Source organism: Pungitius pungitius, chromosome 13, assembly GCF_949316345.1.
Source record: "Pungitius pungitius chromosome 13, fPunPun2.1, whole genome shotgun sequence".
Taxonomy (NCBI): Eukaryota; Metazoa; Chordata; class Actinopteri; order Perciformes; family Gasterosteidae; genus Pungitius; species Pungitius pungitius.
This window is the reverse complement of record NC_084912.1, coordinates 5,654,615-5,675,150: the sequence shown is the minus strand read 5'-3', so window position 1 is coordinate 5,675,150 and position 20,536 is coordinate 5,654,615. Positions and strand designations below refer to the sequence as shown.

Sequence of the window (20,536 nt, the reverse complement as noted above, 5' to 3'; positions counted from 1 at the left end):
ACTCGCTTCTTGCTAAAGCCCTCCAGCTGCTTTGAGGTTTCAGACATGTTTAACATAGCTGAAATCACAGAGTGTCAAAAAATACATCTGGTCTGGTAGATTCTTCTTCTCTCTTCGCATGAAGCCTCTCCATTTGCCTCACCTGCCCACACTTTGTGCTTACTGGTCTCCATGAGCCGCCTCGCCAGATCCAGGCCAAGTGTTGAGAAAAGCACACATCTGCAGGGAGCGCATTCGCTGCACCGTAAAGGCTCTGCATTGACGACCGTAGAACGGCGACACAAAATACCAAAGCCAATAGTCTGCTCTTTGTCATGTTTGTATAGAATGCTGCATCCGTTTTTCACAGTAAGCAGCGACTGGCGCTGAGAGTACCAGGAACTGAACACTGAATAATACAATAGGGGCCGTATTGATTTTTAGAGCACCGCACACTCAAACGCAACGATTGCGCCTCCGCCAATTAAAGGACGTCATTGTGTTATTTGGTCGAGGACGGTGTGTTTGAAAGGGCTTTATAAATATTCGCCGGGTGGATTAACCCACTGTGAGGGAACATTTGAATGGGATACATTTACTTAGATGGGGAAACTAGCAAAAATCCTTTTAGCAAGAGGATACAATTTTTACAACTTGAAAATTAATTTGCTAATAAACAGAGATGCATTTAAGTGAATTTGAGGTGGTTTCTTGTTTTCGAGGGTAGGCGGTTGAGATGGATAGATGGCTCAACAAAATATGGTACAATGACGGGCGTGCTTGTTTACAATTCTAATTAACGTTAGTTTAATGTTCAGTAATGGTCTCCTGACCCTCGTTCTTTTAGAACAGTTTCAATTAGTATCATAACGTAGAGTTTCCTTTCCTTTCCTCACTCCTTTTTTCCCTAATTCCTACTAGATTCAATTCAATTAAATTTTATTTTGTATAGCCCAAAATCGCAAATTACAAATTTGCCTCAGAGGGCTTTACAGTCTGTACACATGCAACATCCTCCGTCCCGAAACCCTCACATAGATCAAAGCCTAATATCAGCTTCAGTGTTTTGTAGCCCCGCCCAAGGGAATCAGGTGGCTTGCGTCATTTGTGTGCTAATTTTGTTCAGTTATTCAAATGACTGGTGAATGAAGGTTAGAATCAAACCGTTGGAGCCCTCCCATCCCCACAACCCTTTATCAGTCGGAGCACACCTGTCCGGACCTGACCTGATTACTGAGGAAAGTAGGTCTGAATTTTAACCCTCATTGTTGTCACACATGAAAGGAGGCAGCTGAAAATGAGCCGCTCACTCTTCCCGTCAAAAAGGATGGGCACGCCAAAGCGTTTGTGTGTCTGGTGCTGTACTTTCTCCCTTTCTAAGAGATTTGGCGTGCGTGCAGTTCTGAGGATCTCATTGGCCGCTTCGTTCGGTGCTCGGTTTCCCCCCCCCCCCCCCCCCCCCGGGGCGTTTGTGGCTCGGGACTTGGCGTGGCGGTCGGTTGTTCGGTCCTCATAAGGATAGAAGTGCAAGGCAAGTGTGCAGTGAGGCCCGTCCAAACTCTAGTCGATCTCCGTTGAATCATCTATGCATCCGTGCCGCTGTGACCAAACATATTGATCTTATAAATGACCGTTTTACAGTTTTGCACATGTGCTCGATGTAAATACATTTTCTCGCAGAGCTCATGACTTTAGAGCAAGAAATCCATAGATTATTGCAATAAAACAAGAGCCCCTGTCATAGACAAACTGAATGGGGTAATAACGACCACGCTTGCGATCATTCGATTACGGTCGAGTCGATATTCGAGTCGATTTCAAAATGGGAATTGAATTGAGACACAGGAGTTGCATCCGCTGTGACTCGGAGGCCGTCCTTGGATTGAGGCTATCAGTGTCTATGAAATGTAAATATCCTCAACTCTCTCCCAACAACTTCCGTCCCCGGTCTCGGAGATCTGATGATACGAGTTTGAATGTTTAAAGACGGTACAGTTTCTTAATATCTCCCTTCTCCGTTATTGTTAAATCCATAGTCATGATATGGTCCAACAAAACCCTACATTTATCCTGCATCAATATCTCCTTAGTTTTAACACCTTTTTCTTTTATCCTAACTAATACTAGTGTTACATTTTCCCTTCGTGTATAGACTTTTAAGGTTTTGCAAGTGTAAAGGAGAACCTCTTCTTGGAAAAAGTGGGAAACAAAATCTTTGTTTTCATTGGTTGGATTTGCCCGAGGTCCATCTAGTCCCAAAATATTCAAGGGAAGGCAGTCATCTCTACGGCCAATATCTCACAAATTAAGAAACTCATACCATAACAATCCAGATTGACAAATGGCACAAGAGAAGAGAAGAACTATAGGGATTTGGGATTTTGGGGGGGGGCGAACACGGCCCTTTAAATTCTGCACGACTTTGTGAGAGGCCAATAAATCCTAATAAGCGACTGGCTGATGGCTACCCCCTGGCACAATCAATGACACCCGCTGCTGGCACCGAGCCAGAGAAACCACACCCTTAAACACACACACACACACACACACTGACACGGTACACATCAGCTGGAGGCGCCCCCCACAAAATCAAAGGTGCACACATCCCCATCAGCAATACTGTGCTTGCACATCGACTGACTCACAAAATGGAGTGGAGCCGTGCGTAATCCTTCTCTCCTCTCACTCTCAGGACATGGTGTCGCTGTAGATGGGGTGAAGAGAAGATGCTGGAGAAGGGGATGATGGTCTCGACTGGAGGACAACATGTCTCTGGTGTCACAGCGGGTAATCTGTCTTGGACTTTCACTTAGAGCACAGCATTGGGGGTGAAAAAGCTTTTCGGGTGAAATAATGATATGATTCATTCATATTCCTCCCCCCATACCTCCTTGTTCCTCTCTAAAGGTGACTTTTATTTAAGTATGTAATCCATAGAATGTGTATAGGATTTTGAGGTAGTCATGGTGACGGCCCTTGAGTTTGGCATCGTGACCATCGCCATCTTAGTTTTTGTCCTTTGCCGTATTGTTGTTGTTTGATGGTGATGATGATGAAGCAAAGGCCAACGGGACATTAAATGTGCCGTTTTAAAGTGAATATCATTCACTTTAACAAGCGATAAGCACATCTTTTGAGGCAGAAGAAGTTGTAGCAACCTGTCAATCACAAGGTTGCCATGTCCTAAAGCATAACCCCCTTATTATCTGTTAAACTTGAAGCCAGCGCTTAAGACCATGAACTCATGTTTGCAATGTTTACCAAGGTAATAAAGCAGGAGAAAATTGGGGTCAACTTTTTATAGACTTCTTCACAATCTGCTCTTTGCAATCAGGCGAGTCGTCCCCTGCTGGGCATTAGAACGACTTCAAGTTCAAGAGACTCCTTCACTTTTTCACACCCGCCTGGTGCAATCACATATGCCCCATTAGTTAAATTAAAATCACATTTGGGCAACAACCCAATATGTTAAATGTTATGTAAATGCCTGCTTGTCTGCATTAAACATATAATTATCAGAAACAAAACTTTAATGACTGCGTCGACTCACGCATTAGTTTGATTTATTCATGATGTAATCGCTCAGTCTGTTTTCATTCCGTTATGCGTCTGCCAGAGAAACCGCAGAGTTACTGAAGCAGAAAAGTGTTTCTGTTCACGAGCAACACAAAAGCCAGTGGTGGTGGAAATGTAACCTAGATTAAAGTAAATTCATCCCACTCTCTCCATCTTACTTCTCTAACGAGAGGTTTCCTGTTTTGCTTCCCTACAAGCTGACAAACATTTACCATTTCAAACCATCATCGTGGTTTCTGGTCGTGTCTCTCGGCCAGAGATTATGTTGGAAAAGAAATGTAACGTCCAACTGGATCCAACGTTAAAAGTAGATCAGTTTGCCGTGGCATCGTGAAGGGGTGGTAACACACGCTATCTAATTGGATTTCACTGCTCTGCCAGCAGTATTCATAGAGTCTGTAACTAACTGTGACTAATATTAATTAATTAAATATTAAGTACAGAGTTCAACAGTAAGATTAGCCTATTGGTAAAAATATGTGGAATTCCTCCGCAAACAAGCCATTTACTTCTTATTGTGGCCCTCATTTACTTCAATTGATATCCATTATAAATACATGTGTGTGTGTGTGTGTGTGTGTATATATATATATATATACACTCACCGGCCACTTTATTAGGTACCCCATGCTATTAACGGGTTGGACCCCCTTTTGCCTTCAGAACTGCCTCAATTCTTCGTGGCATAGATTCAACAAGGTGCTGGAAGCATTCCTCAGGGAGTTTGGTCCATATTGACATGATGGCATCACACAGTTGCCGCAGATTTGTCGGCTGCACATCCATGATGCGAATCTCCCGTTCCACCACATCCCAAAGATGCTCTATTGGATTGAGATCTGGTGATTGTGGAGGCCATTTGAGTACAGCAAACTCATTGTCATGTTCAAGAAACCAGTCTGAGATGATTCCAGCTTTATGACATGGCGCATTATCCTGCTGAAAGTAGGTATCAGAGGTTGGGTACATTGTGGTCATAAAGGGATGGACATGGTCAGCAACAATACTCAGGTAGGCTGTGGCGTTGCAACGATGCTCAATTGGTACCAAGGGGCCCAAAGAGTGCCAAGAAAATATTCCCCACACCATGACACCACCACCACCAGCCTGAATCGTTGATACAAGGCAGGATGGGTCCGTGCTTTCATGTTGTAGACGCCAAATTCTGACCCTACCATCCGAATGTCGCAGCAGAAATCGAGACTCATCAGACCAGGCAACGTTTTTCCAATCTTCTATTGTCCAATTTCGATGAGCTTGTGCAAATTGTAGCCTCAGTTTCCTGTTCTTAGCTGAAAGGAGTGGCACCCGGTGTGGTCTTCTGCTGCTGTAGCCCATCTGCCTCAAAGTTGGACGTACTGTGCGTTCAGAGATGCTCTTATGCCCACCTTGGTTGTAACGGGTGGTTATTTGAGTCACTGTTGCCCTTCTATCAGCTCGAACCAGTCTGGCCATTCTCCTCTGACCTCTGGCATCAACAAGGCATTTCCGCCCACAGAACTGCCGCTCACTGGATGTTTTTTCTTTTTCGGACCATTCTCTGTAAACCCTAGAGATGGTTGTGCGTGAAAATCCCAGTAGATTAGCAGTTTCTGAAATACTCAGACCAGCCCTTCTGGCACCAACAATCATGCCACGTTCAAAGTCACTCAAATCACCTTTCTTCCCCATACTTAACGAGCAGTTGGACAGGTGTACCTAATAAAGTGGCCGGTGAGTGTATATATATATATATATTCGCATCATGGATGTGCAGCCGAAAAATCTGCGGCAACTGTGTGATGCCATCATGTCAATATGGACCAAACTCCCTGAGGAATGCTTCCAGCACCTTGTTGAATCTATGCCACGAAGAATTGAGGCAGTTCTGAAGGCAAAAGGGGGTCCAACCCGTTACTAGCATGGGGTACCTAATAAAGTGGCCGGTGAGTGTATATTCGGGCACTTTGAATGTTGTTCGCACCGTTAGCGCCGTTAGCGCCATTAGCATTGCTAGCTAAGAGCCGCGAGCTCGGATGTTGCCGCGCTCAGAGCTGTGCAGACCAGACCAATATTCTCTGAATAGCGTATTCGGCGCCTTTTAGTTAGAACATGTTAAAGTCTTTAATCCGTTGGTGTCCACTTGTTCCATTGGAAACACGTTTTCTCTTAAGAAAGCGGCCTGTTTCTAAGGGCCAAGGCCTAATTGACATCAAACAGCATGGCGAGGGGGGGGGGGGGGCATGTGGGTCCTCAGGAGCAGGAGGGAGGGGTTGAGGAAGGGAGGGATGGTTAACAGCAGTACCGCCCCCCCGAATAAAGAACCTGTTGTTTTGAGGGAAATCACAACAAACCCCAGCACGCTCTGCTCCTCATTTGTTCTTTCATCCTCTCCCTGCCTCCCTGGTTTGTCCGTCTCACTGATAACACATTGTTTTCTCGCCCTCCCCACCTCTCACTCCTGCCCATCTCCCGCTGTCATTCTCTCTCCCCGGTCTGCTTCTCACCCCTCCTTTCCGATCTCCCCCCCCCCCCCCCCCCCCTCTCTCTCTGTCACCCAGGGCGTTGTGTTCCCATTTTCTCCACCGTCCGCTTTGCTCTCCTCGTGCCTCATTAGTGGGAGGTTCCCGTCGCTGTAGAGCTGCAGCTTGTTGAATCGGGGAAGTCTTGTTATATTCTCTCTCTCTCTCTCTCTCTCTCTCTCTCTCTGTCTGTTGCCTGGATGTTGTTCGGGAAGATATCAACCTTTTATGGGCGAGCGTCTCCCTTTTTGCTCCTCCGGGCGTACGTCTGCCTGTCAAACACAGACACGCACGTCTCAATCCACCAGCCAGCCAGTGCCGGGTGCGTCTCTGTTCCAGTTTCCAGTAAGCTGATCTCGCTGGCAGAGGCTGGTGGGGAGACTTCCTTTTCTGGAAGGACCTGATGCATCGTGTTAATGATCCTCTCTCTCTCTCTCTCTCTCTCCACGTTGCTCTCTTCCATAGAGTCTCATTTCGTATCACAACATCTGAGCAGGGAGGCAACAGCAGAAATCCTCCAGCCGGCAGAGTGAAGAGACGCCGTTGATCACGCCCCCCCCCCCCCCCCCCCCCCCGCCCGCACGCCCCTCTCCTGTCTCTGCCATAACGCCGTTCTCTCTTTCACTAACACCATTTCACACTCTTCTCCACTCACTCTTTCTTTGGGTCTTCCTTCTCTTTTGGGAGAGGGGTCTCCAGTCTTCCAGCTCAGGTGGGCAGCACGACAGCCAACTCCTTCATTCTACATCTCTCTCTCTCTCTCTCTGTTCCTTCTGCCTTCCCTCATCACACACATCCACACCCTCCACCTCCTCACCCGAGCCTCCTGAGCGCGCCGGAGAGAGAGAGAGAGAGACGCGCGTCAAAAGCGGCCAGGTGGGAGTGGAGCTCGGCGAGCGTGTTTGCGAGCGCGTGTTTCTGTGAACGTGGAGAGGAAGAGGAGGAGGAGGAGACGAGGAGGAGGAGGAGGAGGAGGCAGAGAGCATCCAGCACAGTCCTACCCAGTCTCTCCTCTCATCACAACCCACTCTGCGTGGAACAATCCTCCCCTCGCCGGCTCTAGATGGACAGCTCCCCAGGCGGCGTCTCACCGGTGAAGACAGCGGCCGCCGGCCGTCTCCGCTCCACGAGCCCCCACATGCTGGATTAAAAAGAGGAAAAGTGAGGAGAGGAACAGGGCGGGATCTCCGAACATGAGCGAGGAAGCGAAGGAGAAGGCAGGCGGCGGGAAAGCGGCTCATCGCAAGAAGAAAGGCAAAAAGGTACGAGAGAGAGAGAGGAAGAGCCCTCTTTGTCTTGGTGTGCTTTGCTCAGTTCTTGCTTGAGATGAGCGTCATACATGATGCCTTTTATTTTTTGTGTGGGGGGGGGGCAGGAGGTGATGAACCCGTGACCAAGTGACTGAAGGCGTGTCAGACCATGTTGCTACTGTTCTTTAACAATTTTTTTTTTTTTGGGGGGGGGGAGGGGGTTTCAAATCTCTCGTTGGGACCGAGCGTCGACTTCTCAGCCCATCTTCGGTGTGTAGGATCGACGCGGGTCGGCGTTTTTTAGGAGAGAATGCGTTGAAAGTACGGCCCGCACGCCCAGTTGTATTTCTGTCAATCGCACTGCTGTGTGAGTGTTGTTGTGGTTTTTACTGGCTCTGACAGGAGAAAGAAATGTTTGTTTAACCCCTGGAATGCTTCCAGAGCACTCTGATAAGCCGCCTGTCAGCCACCGGCTATTCCCCCCCCCCCACCCCCCCCGACGCGGCGACTGGTCGGTCGGGTTGTTGTTTTTTTCGCCGTGCGCGAGGAGCCCCGGGCGGCAGCAGCAGCGGCGTGTGAAATGCAGAGAGGGAGCGCGTGTACCATCGGAGGCGAGGGGGGGGGGGGATGTCCTCGGGGTTAGGGTGGGGGGCGGCTCCATGCATCGCGCAGGTATCTACCTCCTCCACGGCTCCCCCCCCCCCGCGTGCGTATCTGAGACACGCCAGGGTATGCATAGCATGCATAGCATGCATAGCATGTCTCCTTGGCCCCCCCGCACCCCCGCTCTTTTCTCCCTCGCGGCTGTTTTTATGAATTTTAATTAAAGGTGCTTGACGCCACAGAAACATGTTTTGACTTATGGAACGGAATGAGTCTGAGGTGGAATGTGCGTGCCAGAGCTCACCTTTGCTCTCTAATGGTTTGCAGTTTAACTCTTTCAGGCAACGTCATATTGTTGGTACAAGTTTGGCCGGGGGCCTTCGTTGGACGAGTCAAAAAGCCACTTTGTATCACGAAATACACCTGTCTACACACACACACACACACACGCACACACGCACACTGGGTGTTTTCCAGACGATTTGAGCTTGGTTGAAGGCCCGTGAGAGGAGGGTTTTGCTGGACAGGGAAAGACCGAGCAGAGAAGCAGAGAGTCGCTGTGCGTTTAACGGGGCGGAGTGAATCTGTTATTCAGGATAAAAAAACATTCACTGCCCCCCCCCCCCCCCCCCCCCTCCCTTTTAAATCATTTATAGGGGGCGCGATATGTGCCTCCCTCGGTGGGGAAGCTGTCCGCCGGGGTTCCTCAAGATGAGGGGCTGACTTCAGTTGTGAAATGTGGACTTAAAGGGCCGTCGCACAGCCGCTGTGCCTTTTGGAAAAGGAACACATGTGAGCTATTAGTAACTGTCATAAAAAGCAATAGTCAAACCGATTGAATGAAAATCCAAATGTGAGAAATGCTAATCTGAAAAATTAAGATGGGTATAATATATTTATGATGGTCGTCTCTTTGACCTTACGGAACCAAAATGTAGTTTAATTATATAAATACATGAAATTATATAGATTTTTATGCAATATCTGATATATTTGACCGTGATCTATGTTGGGATTTTAATAAATCTAGTATTGATCATGCTGCTCTTTATTACATGAAGCAAAAAGAGCATAAATAATATTGAGAACACGCTAAAATGATGAATTCTCTATTTCCCTCAACATCAAACTCCATTTCCCAACATAAAAGAGGTTGGGTTAAAGTCACTAATGGGATTATCACACAGACCGAAAGTTCTCCGTTGAGATGCTTTTCCCCCAACACGTCTCGGCCCGCTATCTCTGCCACGCGAGCCCCAGCCTCCCAGAGAACGCTGCATATTAATGCCCCCCCTCATATATTAATGCCCCCCCTCACATATTAATGCCCCCCCCCCCCCCCCCCGCACTCTGGCAAACGTGCGTCTGCGCTCCACTCGCTGAGCATGCGCGTGCCAAATGACTATGCCAGATGTGTTAATGATTGTAGCCATGGCAACTGTTTTTTTTGTTTTTTTTTTGCTCTGAGCGAAAGATGTTGAGGGTGAGAGAGAGAGAGAGAGGGGGGAGGGGGGGGGACTGGTGTACTTGGCGGCCAGAACAAAAATATATTTTTCATGAAGCAGCTGCTGTGATGAAGGAAGCTCAAGGATACAATCAAACATCTTCTGACAGAAGCGTGATTATGACGCGGGTAGTAAATCACAAGCTAACACCAACCCATGTCTGCCTTTCAGTGGTTGATCAGCGTGTGTGTGTGTGTGTGTGTGTGTGTTTTAGCCTTGCGTGTGTGCCTTGTGTGCCAAGTGTTTGACAGTGAGTTTATTTACGACTTGGATGTTCCTCCAAATGCTCTGTGATCTCGGAGAGGCTTAATGACCAGAATTCGATGTACTGAGAGAGATAATGAGGATTGCATAACACACACACCCACAAACACACACACCCTCTCACACATACAAACAGGAATTTGGTTGCACATATTCCCTGCACCCTCAAGCAAAACATTATCTTTATCAAACATTGGTATGTGTGTGCGTGTGTGTGTGCGTGTGTGTGTGTGTGTTAGTCTGTGCATAAAGTACACTCTTTCAGTCTCATTGAATTGGACATTGAACCGCTCCGTTTCATATGTTGAGTGTGTGTTCTCCAGCTTATATCCAATGAAGAGCAGGCATAGAGTACACCGAGGAGAAGAAGATGGACAAGAAGGCTGTTTATTACTCTGTCTGTGCAGAGTGCTATGCATGCTGTATCTGCTATGAGTACAAATGAAAACATTAGGTAGAGCTGAGATAACACTGCACAGTCCCTCCCCTCCCCGTCGATGCCTTTTCCAAATAAATCTCCTCCGCAAAGTAAACACATCATTTTGATATTATATAACGAATGCTTCAGAAACACCACGTTTTTCAAACTTCCAAAAATAAGCTTTCCCTCAAATGAGAGGTGTGCTGGATGTTTACACTCTCTCTGTGTTTTTGGGGGAGGGAGACAGTTGAGAAAGGTGGCACCACTGAACTTCTGTCACAAACAAGCCACTGCTGCTGATCATATTTCTGCAAAGCCGGTTCATTCTGCTTCCTCTGCTCACAGTATAGTTCACACAGCCAAAAGCGCTCCGCGGGGTTTACGTGTTGCCATATATTCATAAGCGAAGCTTTCATAAGCCAGCGTCTCACTAAGTGAACATCTAACGGCAACTGTTTTATGGCACCGCGGGAAAAATCACCAGCAAATACAAAAGGACAAAAGAATAACGATTAAAAAAAAAAGGACAGATGACTTCAGCTAAATTTCCTCCCCTCTCGGGCAGCCTTCACTGGACTGTGCACGTGTTCCTCCGCGCGTTGCCTCTGTTCGCTGGTCCGTGAGGAGACGGCATGGGGCAGCCCGACCCGGGCAGCTCTGCTCTTTGTCTGAGGTTGGAAAAACCCTGCCAGAGACACAGAGAGCCCCGCGTCTGGAGGACTGATGAAATAAGCCGTTCTGTGACGGAGCCTTCAAAGAGAAAAGGCACATCACATCCCCCAGATAACAGCAGGGCACTGGTGAATGTGCTGATGGAGGATGTGAAGCGTACGTGTGTGTGTGTGTGTGTGTGTGTGTGTGTGTGTGTGTGTGGAGAGAGACTGACTGACAGAGCGAGAGCAAACTTAAGTGCTGCTTTTGTTTTTTTCAGATTAGGCTAATGGACTTGGCACAGATCAAATCCTTTAGAGGGGTAGGCAATACTTCATGGTCTGTTTGGGCACAGAGTACGTGGAGAAAATGTGCACGCTTAAGTGGGAGGAACGGTAAATACCGTATTCTGCTAACGAGAGCAGAAACAATAGATCAATAAGCTGATCAACTATTTGAACGACCCGTTAATGGCTTGTCATCTTCAAGCAAAAATCCCAAAGATTCCCCAGTTTCACCATTGAGGATTTGGGCTTTTCTGTTTTATATAATAATGATAATAATAACTGAATATATACACTTTTTTTAGGACTCTGGGTAACTGTGATGGACATTATAACAAATCCCCTATTGATTGGTCAATAAACAATTCAGGCAGATGAATTAATTATTGTATTGGTTAGCGATTTATGAAGGTAATACCGCGTCACTAAAATGCAGAATTTTGTAAAGAAAAGTGTGAAATTCTATAAAAATGGGAAATTACACTTGAAAAATGCTTTTTAAGTGTCAAACTAGATTTAGCCTGTTTTGGGTATCGTGCTAAGTTCTTTGCGGGAGCACACACAGATAAAACGGAAAATTGTAGAATTATAAATTCTAAAGAATATGGAGGCCAGTATCAGGCCAAAAGCTCCCGTGACCTGTGATTCCTCATCACATCACTTGCTCGCCAGTCCTTGTTTCTGCACAGCATCCTGGTTGCTGCACAGAAGTGTGATGCCTTATGTAATGCTACACACACACACAAACACACACACACGCATGCACACGTGCTGTATCAGAGTGTGGAGGTGTGAGAAAGTGCACGTGCGTGCCTCCTCAAACCTCTATAAATGTATGCATGCATGTGTGTAGGTGGGGTGTATTCCTGCCGTTTCCGCGTGGATCTTAGTTTGAGGGAGGTAGGCGGCCACAGCTGTACACCCCGGGGGGAGAGGGCAGAGGCATCAGCCTGTCGGAGCGCCATCACTCTCGGATGAACCTTCCGCTGAGGGAGGGAGGGAGAGAGGGATGAGGTGAAGAAGAAGAAGGAGAAGACGACGACGACAAGGAGCCTAAGGAGGGAAGAGAAGGAGGTGAAATAGAGAGGGCTGAGTGAGGTGTGAGCAGCAGAGTGACAGGGGAGTAGATTGAGGGATTGTGAGGCCGGTCCTTTATACTCTCCGAGGGCCTTCCTAAAAAATAAAAAAAAGGCTAATTCCAAATGAATTCATGCATGGGTTGGCCGGGTGTGTCGAGGTGAAGTCGGTGGGGGTCGAAACGTCTCACTACACTTTTTCACACTTTTAGAGTTCAGCTTTCCTGAAGGGAGAGACGAGAGAAATGTGCCGCATCATCCTCACATTCAAATGTCATAGGAACCGTGTTTGTAACCTAGTGACGGGTTCCCACTCCACCTTCCAGTGACGAAGATCCTCTAAACCTTCCTCATGTCATCGACACACCTTTCAAGCATAATCTGGTATTTACAAAGCGGTTACGTTATCTACCGACCGGTGGTCGCGCTGACTTCACTAATTAAGAAAGACTTCAGCCCCCCCCCGGGAACAAAATAAGCAGCTTTTGCTGCCAGACAAACAGGCCTCGGATGGATGCAAACACACAAACAGAAACCCGGGAAAGTAGGGAACCGATGGCCGACTAACGAGGCTCTTGAACCGGACCCGATCAACAAAAAGGCCCAACAAGGGCTCACCCCTCCTCACTCCAAGAACTTTTCTCCTTCGCTTGCCCCCTCCGTCAACAAACGCAGGCAATTTGAATAAATGCGTGGTGAGCTCCTTTGGGTTCTGTCGGCGAGGAAGAATCGATAGCAGTGAGAGTTCAACGCAAATTTGCATCGTGCTCCTCTCTCTCTCTGCGAGAAACAGCCAGAGTGTTGGGTTCTGTGGTTTGAAGAATGCTTCTTTTCTACGAACCGTATGTGAGGGGAAAAAAACATTTTTGGTTAAGATTTTGGTACGGTCAGGCTTGAAAAATAAAGATGTCGTATCCTTGTAGGTAAAAAATGAAATAATAATGACAGAACTAGAGGGAGAGGGGGAACAGATCAAAACTCTTTGTGTGCTTTTAATCAAAACGCAGCAAAAAAAAGAGAGAAAAAATACCAGCCATTTCATATGAATTAGAGCACTGAATCACCCCCAAATATCGAAGCTGCTTGGTGACCCAGACGGCGGTTTTCACCGTGACGTCTGCTGTGTAATAATGTGTGCTTTCATATTCACACTTGTGGTATTTTGCTCTGCTGGCAGTCGCTGCTGCCTGAACCCCGCCGCCTCTTCCGTTTCCCACAGCTCCGTCCGGAAGGCTCCTCACATCTCGCTCTGTTGTGCTCCTTCTATTCCTCTTCTAACCCCCCCCCCCCCCACACCCCTTCCCCACACACCCCCCTCTTCCTCATAAGACTCTTAGCCAGTGATGGAAAACATGCGAGAAAATAGAAAGTTCCTCCGTCACATTCAGAAACCCCTTTTTTATCGAGTTTGGGATCCTCCTTAAGCCTCTCCGGGGCTCGGTGTCGCCATGGCAACTGTTAAACGCAAACAGAGCAGGGTATCAAAGGCTTTTGTTCCGCGGCAGAAGCAATAACAGTGGTCTGTGTTCACTGTGTCGTCTGCCGACCTTGCTGTGACCGCGCCATCGTCTCCCCCGATTTCTCAATTCATACGACATCGGTGGTTTTTATCCCGGCTGGAGTTTAAGTATGAAAAATATTTCAAAAAACGGTGACAGACTCCCGGTTTATTTTTAGCCAATACTAAATGAACGTGGGTCACAGATGCACTGGCTGTTAATTGCAATACGAGTGCAGCAGAAGGGGACGTGAGAGGCGCTGATAAGGCTTCTGGGTCACACATATAACACGATAGCTATTGTGTGAGAAGTGGCGAAGATCACACTGTTCCCACGGCGATGGCGTCAGGCGAAAGCCACCTAGTCACGTGATGTGAGTTGAATGTGCGGGCCGATTGTGTTTAATCACAGTAAAGACGCACAGCAAGCTGTGGGGGGGGGGGGGGGCTGTTCTTGATGTCAGTTTCAGATCAGCAACTGTTTTTCAGTTAAAAGAAGTGGAGAGAAGGGGGATCCTGCATCCGCCGCCGTCCCCTTCTGCTCTCAGGTGATGTTTATATGAATCCGATGACGCATGGCGAGATGTGGGAATCCGTCCACGGGGGGGGGAGCCGAGCCAGCTGGCTCAGCCCTGCTTCCTCCAGGGAACGACGAATGACAGGTCGCTGGTGGATAAAACAGGCAGACTAAATGAAAGATGAACTGTGTGATCACAGGCGGAGGAGGTAGCTGCCGCGTCTCCGTCTCCCCCCCCCATGTTCAGAACCTTCTGCTGGCGCTCAGCTGGACGACGCACTCACCAGCAGGACCTGGCTTCCTCTTGACGCTCAAATCCGTCTGGGTTAGTCGCCAAGGAGCCGCTGCCGTGTTTGGAAACGCAGAGCAGGCCGCATATTTCGGCTCGGTTTCGGGGGCGGCGGCGCGTCGCAATCAACGACGACCCTCTCAGTCGAACGTCGTGTGTGTGTGCGCAGGTCTTTGTGCCGACGTAGTCTCCTTTTAGGAACGACTTCTACACACTATCCATTTGCTTTACCGTTTACCTCCTGACACCCTTCGTGCCGGCCTGGGAGGGTGCGTCCCTTTAATAGAGGCCAAATGGGTACTAGGGTATTAGAAATACAGGGGAGACACTGAAGGCTATGGGACGAGAATGTGTCAATACTAATACAAAGTGCTGTGATTACCTACATGTAGAAAACATGTTATTATACAATAAGGCTATTGCCAAAAAGTGGTAAATTGCTGAAAAACGAACGTCTTAACGCTGCATTTCCTCGTTACGTTGACGAAATCCAAAGTTTCATCAACAGTTGGATTGCCTCGCTTCCCTTATTCACAGTTTTTCTCCCAGACTGCGTGGAGGCTCTTCTACGCGGCCCAACCCCATCAGCGGGGGCTCTTGTGCGGGGGGGGAGGGGTTAGGGTGCAGGTTGGTACGCCGCCTGGGAGGACCACGTTAAACGCCCTCCCTTTTAGACTTGAGCTCGGGTTGGGCGATGCAGTGGCATCGGGGATGGTCGGGCTTGAAAGGGACGAGTGGGCGAGGCGAGGCGGAGGATGATGACGGATGAGAGGTAGAACGGGAGAATCGGCTTCTTTGCAAAGCGAGAGAGAAAGACAGGTGAAACCACCTGGGGGGGGGGGGGGGTTCCGAGATGTAAGGCGAGGCAACAAAAAAAAAAAAAGACGAAGGAGATGTGGATGAGTGGAAGGGTACGCGAGTGAATGCTAAAATAAACCCCTAAAGGCATGGGATCCGCATTCCCAGGGGCTTCGGTGACGGAGAAGCCACCCGCACAGTTTCCACTGTCGGCACCTGACAAAAGTCGAGCTCCTCCGCTGTCAGGTTGCAGCGTGGGAACAAGGATGTTCACCTCATCTTCTCTGTAACAGTCGGTGCCTTCGTCTCTTTTTCCTTTTACTCTCACAGAGCCGAGGAGCCAGACTGATGGATTTGCTTGATATTGATAACTCAATTTCTGCTGCAGACGGAGCGGTGTGGGTTTGATGTGACGATACCCCCCCCCTCCCCCCCTCCCCAGTGAATTATTGATCTGAGAATTTCAATCTTTTTTTATTTACCATGCGGTGAAGCTTCAGGGCTTTTCTTCTGCCCCTCTCTTCCGTCCCCCACCTCATTGACTTGTAAGAGGTTTTCGCTGAGGAAAACCCATCCCGCGATGTTATTGCTGCACGACCAAGGTCCACTGTGCCGACAACAGCGATGTAATGGCCCATTAAATGAAAACCCCGCATGCCATTGGGCCAGCTCGCGCCGTTGTGCACCTGAGGCCCCCGAGGACAGGTGGGAACGTAAAGTATCGTCTCCCGCGCCTTCACTTGCTCGTGTCACAATGAGGTCGGACGTGCAATCTAGGTGTTATTTCCTTTTGTCAGCATGGGCATTACATAGCGATTTGATTGAAGGTGATAAATGCTTCCTGCTAACCGGCACACAGTCATTCTCTGAGCAGCTGTGCTGAGGAACCTTGACCGGAAGTTGGCTTCAAATCGCAGCCGCTACGTGGGCGTGTGCTCAAACTTTGTGTGCGCAGGTTGGAAATCAAATCAGCATTTCTACATAAGCGTCTTAACTAAATAACTAAATAACTGTGATGTGTTTCTGTTTAAAAGCTGTATTTTCTGCAAAATCACCAGTTCAGAATGGGGTCGGTTGCTAGGATTGGCCATAGTGTAGAATAACTTAATAATTAACACACACACTCTTTTTTTACTGACCTTGCAATAAGCAGAAGTGTAAAAGTAGCAATGCCCAAGCATGGTGATTTTCACATTAAATATATACATATTCTGTGTATATATACATTTTCTGTTTGTATGTTGACGTCACTGTTTTAAATGATTCAATGTAACCGCTGTAGAATGCAGACTGAAGTAAAATGCCCACCCAAAATATCTTTCCGGAAAAAAAAATCAGTATTGAACGGCATTTGGAGGGAATCGAGTTTTAAAACACAGTGTCTCCCCTGGTGTGTAACATTCTGGGTGGTGGGTCAGTCACAGGGTTTCTCCTGCCCTGTGGTCAGTGACAGTGCACACACGATGTGACAACGTCAGGCTGTGAGGGTGTGAGTCTGCTAATAAGAGACCCTCTGGGAGAATCCGCTAGTTTGACCAAAGGTAAAAATAAATCTGCCAACAGCGGGGACAACAGGAAGTACACTTTATTAACTTTACTCGTGTTTCTTTACATTGTGATTTTGTAAACCAAACCAATGATATACAGACTATTAACCAAAAAAGGGTTATTGTCGGTGCTAAAATCAGCCCCTAAGTCTTTTTGCAATTTACGCATTTAAATTCTGCACATCCCCTGTTAAAATCCAACAACATTGCGTCATCGTGCAATTTCGATCGTCTATTAATAAACATTCAGGAAGTGCAGCGGGAGTGAACATAAACGACTTGATTGGTGATTTGACGTGGTTAATATGAGTAGGTAGATAATGCAGGCGGGGAGGGAGCGTGTGGGCAGCACGGTGGGACACAGCACCGAGGATGACGGGAGGATGACGGGAGGATGATGGGAGGGTGTCCAGGAGGAGGTAGCTGGGGAAAAAGGGGGAGCTGAGCGAGGAGAGAGGAAGGCTGAGTCCTCGGGCCACGCGTGTCATGAATAAATCACGGCCCGAGATCTCCTCGCCGTCTCGCCCCAGCACCGACCAGTATGCTTCCATAGTCACCGCTCACCCGCGATGGCCTAGTTTACCCCGCAGACAATAAGCGGAGACGTGGATCTACCAGCCGGGGACGGTGTGTGACCACTCCATCCATCATAAACTACAAAGCACAAGTGAAGTCAACCACTTATAAAGCACAAGGGGGTTCTGGACATCCTGTACTGAATATTACCTGAATGAACCACAGGAAAGAAGGGAGGTAGAAGTCAAGGAAAGCCTACTCTACCGTATGAGGTAGATGCACCTGAATGTTGAACGTTCAACATGTAAAACGCCCGTCTAAAAATCGCTGCCCTCTTTGAAAACGCAGCCGCAGAGGAGAGTGTTACATAAAGGCGAGTGGGAAGATGAGCTCGGGGCCGAAAAAATTCAAGAAAATTGAGTGAAAATTACTAAATGATCCCGTCTTGTCAGCCCGGTACAGTACCGCACATCCGTAGAGACAGTAATGGAGTTGTAAGGGGAACAAAGAGAAACCATTTCCTCCCTCGGTGTCATTAACACAACGGAGACGTCCTCCTCGCCGGCCCCAGACTGAGGAGGACGGAGCGGTTCTGGGAAGACCTGATTCACCGCGGCTGTGATTGATGACGTTATTCGTCATGGCTCCAGCCGGAGATAGGAGGTGTTTTTCTCTTCATCAGTCACTAATAGTTAACACAAATGTGTGTAACCCACCCACCAAAGCCTCCAATTGTCTATTGACTGAGGATCAGTGACCAGGGCTCAACATTCACTGTTATTTCTATTCATATATATATATTTCTTTGTGTTATTTTGATCTTTTTTTTGTAAAAAGAAATCGTACGTACTGTATGCGGAGTTCAGCCAATAAAGCTGTGCACTAGAGAAGAGAGATATATTTCTAGTATCTCTAATACTTTTTCTCTTTTAGTTTACATCTTTGTGCTAATGTGCTGTAGATATTGAGTTCATACAAGTCTTCTGTTTTATTCCAACCTGATATATTCAGCAAATGATTGATGTCGTCATTGTTCATCGTACTTAATGTAGCGTTCTGGTGTTTTGGGATGTGCAGCATGCTCACTTAGATTTAAAAAAAAGGATCCTTTTTTGTTTTTAAGTAAGTGCATCAACACGGTCTGATTAAAAAAAAAGAACGTTTTTTTGAGCAAATTCTTGGGACTTTGCTGTAAACTGTTCAGAGATAAAGTCAGATCTTGCGGAATTGGCATCTTATGTTGTGCAACATTTTTAAATGACAAACATGGGTGACACAAATGTACCACAGGTAGGTGTAAGACATGTCTCCAGAGTTCCCCTAGTGCCCTACTTCAGTCGCCCAGATGGGGGAAAGAGTTCAACACGTACTACAAACCCAAAAAAGAAGCGAGGCCAGAAAAGACATTTCAAGCTCCGTGTTGTAATCACACACACACACACACACACACACCATCCAATCAGGGGATCTCTGAGAAGCGCCACCCTCCACATTTGCTGCTTGCGGCTCGCAATTGAAATCAATGTTGCTGTTTAACTCCTTAATCAGGCGCTTTATGCAATAACTCCCCACGCCCCGACCGTTGTCTGGTTGGAGGAGCGGCCCTCTGCGCGTGCTTCAACTTCCGATGCGTTCATGAGAAAATGCTATTATTTCCCCAACGGAGCTGTCGGCTAATTGTCCGCTTTCCGGGCGCGGTCACAGTTTTTGGGAATCGGACGGAGACAGCATTAGCATTGACCCCCGCGTGGAGCCTTTGGACGGAGTAATGCTCCGGGAGACGGAGGCAAATTCACTTAACGTGACTCCTGCTTCACTTTAGAAATCAGCCCCTAAATGGGTTTGCACTGGGGTTTAACTGTTTGGGGAAAGGCAGATGTAGCGTCCAACTTTGTAGTTAGATTAGCCTCCCGGGGAGTGTGTTGTGAAGTCCCTGAGGGGGCGGGGGGGGAGAGAAGATGCCATACCTTATTATTCTTTCTATAATACCACCTAATTGGAGCTGTCAGGCAGCTGATAATCTGCAATGGAGTTCAAAAAGGCGCCGCGCAACCTTTCTAACGCCTTCTAAGAGAGCCGATTAGAGCGTGAGCGGGTTCGTCGAGTGCCAGAGGGAGAAAAGGAGGAGAACGAAACCTGCAGCCTGCCGAACCCCACCGCGGTTTGTTTGGCAGAAAAAGTAATGAAACGGATAGAGAATCCTCCTCTGCCATTTCCTCCTGTCTTTGAACACTTTTGAGAGCTTAAGTCTGTCCGCACGGGAAAAAGTCTCATGGTGACATGTTGCACCAGGTCGCCAAAGCTCTGAAGGTGTTTTTTTTTTTTATGAACAGGAGAAGCTTAAAACGATTTATTTTAGAGAACAAAAGCATCAATTCACCACATTTAAAACGTTCCTCTGGCTCTTGAACCAAAGTTAAACCTCCCACCTTCAGGCGTTCACTAAAGCTTTACCCACCATCTGACCTCCTTTTTCTCCTCGCACTCACTCTGCTGCCTCCCTCTCTTCTTCCCTCACAGTCTTCATTTTTCCTTTCTTCCTCCCCCCCCCCCCCCCCCCCGTCAGTTTCCTCCGTCACTGTCAGCCGCCTCGCTCTCTTTTGCGGCTGCCTCAAGAGTGACGGAAAGGAGCCGTGAAAACCTGGAAAGGAGGGTAAGGAGGGGTTTTTATTTTCCTCTCCATCCTCAAAGCTCCCGTCAATCTGCGCCCGCCGACAAGAGAGAGATCCCTGGGCGGCCTGAGAGAGAGAGAGAGAGAGCTGACGTGGTCTTTGTTGGACCGTGCGTACTTCTGTACATGCTCCACGTATCCGCCCTGGAAGTGTTTGTAAGTCCTGTGTCTTATATCTCAGTTTTGACTGCGCCAGATGCCTCGGAGTCACAGAGTGTGGCATCTGGATCCTGCCTCCAAGCGCACTCTAACAAGGCCTCCAGAGTGTGTGTGTGTGTGTGTGTTAGGGTATACTCTCTCGCTCCCTCGCTCTCGTCCCAGGGCTCGAGCCAGGGACACTTCATCTTCCGCTCCCTTCCAAAAACATTTGTCTGCCGGCCTCGTCTGCAGCGTTTTGACGAAAACAATACTTTTCCAGAGTCCCCCCCCCCCATAAAACATATATGAAATGCCGCATTTCAAACCGTGCAATGGGTTGTCACTGAAGTCCGGCTGGGAGCGCTCCGCCACTCTGTTTGCATGCGCTTGATGGCGAAAGCCACGTCCCACTCAGTGTTGAGTTTAACAAACAGTGTCTTAGTGTGTTTATA

General features: G+C 47.9%; 1 long non-coding RNA gene across 1 annotated transcript in view; it reads left to right on the top strand.

Moving 5' to 3' along the window:
• Positions 1-6,141: 6,141 nt before the first annotated feature.
• The window catches only part of LOC134135196 (uncharacterized), a 49,058-nt gene continuing 34,663 nt past the window's right edge, over positions 6,142-20,536 (top strand). Inside the window, exons 1-2 of the long non-coding RNA XR_009957212.1 lie at positions 6,142-6,378; positions 6,522-7,318. This is a non-coding gene — a long non-coding RNA (uncharacterized LOC134135196). The remainder of the gene's footprint in view (positions 6,379-6,521; positions 7,319-20,536) is intronic.